Genomic DNA, 2,065 nt, shown 5'->3' with positions numbered 1-2,065 from the left:
CAAGGGGAAACTGATTATGAACATGGTAGTACTAGCGAACCTCAGCCAGCGGTTAGATTAGAAGAACCAATTAGAACGGATGTAGATTATGGTGTAGGTACTGAGCAGATGGTAAATGATCATTTTAGAGGGGAAGATTTACCCAATGCACAAGCTAGGAGATTTATGATATGTTGGATGCTGGAAAGCAACCATTGTACGAAGGTTGCAGAGATGGTCATTCAGCTTTATCATCTGCTACAAGATTGATGGGCATTAAAACAGATTATAATTTGGCTGAAGACTGTGTGGATGCGATTGCTGATTTTGTAAAAGGCATTCTACCCGAGGATAATGTAGCTCCTGGTTCATACTACGAGGTTCAGAAACTCGTAGCTGGTCTTGGTTTATCGTATCAGGTAATAGATGTATGCAGCGACAACTGCATGATTTATTGGAGGGCGGATGAACAGCGGGTTACATGCAAATTTTGTGGAAAGCCTCGTTATAAAGATACAATTGGAAGAGTTCCAGTGCCATATAAAAGGATGTGGTATTTACCTTTGACGGAAAGGTTGCAGAGGTTGTATCTGTCTGAACGCACAGCGCAACCAATGAGATGGCATGCGGAGCACTCAACAGATGGTGAGATCAGACATCCTTCAGATGCAAAAGCGTGGAAGCATTTCCAATCAAAGTATCCCGACTTTGCGTATGAAAGAAGAAATGTCTACCTTGGATTATGTACTGATGGTTTCAGTCCGTTTGGCAAGAGTGGAAGACAATATTCTCTATGGCCCGTCATTCTTACACCATACAACCTCCCCCCAAACTTGTGCTTGCGACGAGAGTTTTTGTTTCTCTCGATTCTCGTTCCCGGACCAGAGCATCCTAAGAGATCACTTGATGTGTTTCTTCAGCCACTAATATATGAGTTGCAACAACTATGGGCTCAAGGTGCTGAAACATACGATGTTTCGTGTAAAGAAAACTTTCAAATGCGGACAGTACTAATGTGGACAATAAGTGATTTTCCAGCATATGATATGTTGTCTGGATGGACAACGCATGGAAGGATATCATGTCCATATTGTCAAGATAACACTGATGCTTTCCAACTAAAACACGGAAGGAAAACGTGTTGGTTTGACTGTCACAGGAGATTCCTACCACCTGATCATCCATATCGTAGGAGTAGGAATTTGTTTACGAAGAACAAGAGGGTGTTTGACAGTCCACCTCCGGAAATTTGTGGGAAAGATTTGAAGATACAACTAAGAGATTTTGGTGCAGAAAGGACGCCAGAAGTCGGTGGACATGAGCGTTTTCCGGTAGATGCTGTTGGAGAACTACATAACTGGCACAAAAAAAGTATTAAAAATATATATATATATATATTATATAAATTTCTATATTTATTAAAAAATATTAATATTATTAAATTGTTTTTTGTAATTATTAAACTATTTTTTATTTATTAAAACTATTTTTTGTTTATTAGAACTATTTTTATATATTTATTAAACATTTTTCATATCTATAAATCTTTTTTTGTGATTAAAAACAATTATTTGGGATTTTCTTTTTAAAAAAATTAATTTATATATTTCTATATTTATTAAAAAAAAAAATTTTAAATTTACAGGTCTCATGATGATCAGACCCGGCCTCGACAGCGTCGTGGTTGTGGTGGTACGGCGAGCTAGTCTCGGGATTCCAGCCATTTTCAGGATTCCCCTTCGTCTCACAGCTCCTACCATACATCTTCTTCTGCTGCACCTGCTCCTGCTCCTCTCGCTTCCGCTGCTGCATCCGCTCCTGCTCCTCCGGGTCCTCCGGGAGTGATGAGTGTTGCAGAGTTGGTTCAACAGCCCGGTCGTGACCATCTTCCCTATCTCACTCGGCATCCACATGGACGGGGTCAAACATGGTAATTAAACATATATTTTTTTTCTTTAAATTTGGATTCATTATTAACCGTTTGTTCTTTTTCTTAGGTTCAACAGATCCAGGAACGGGATCAGCGCATGGATCAACCGTATGATGTACTCGGCCCTCGACAAGGGACATCCGACTTTCACTCACT

The sequence above is a fragment of the Brassica oleracea genome, chromosome C3, assembly GCF_000695525.1.
Source record: "Brassica oleracea var. oleracea cultivar TO1000 chromosome C3, BOL, whole genome shotgun sequence".
Classification (NCBI taxonomy): Eukaryota; Viridiplantae; Streptophyta; class Magnoliopsida; order Brassicales; family Brassicaceae; genus Brassica; species Brassica oleracea.
This window is presented reverse-complemented; position numbering follows the sequence as displayed.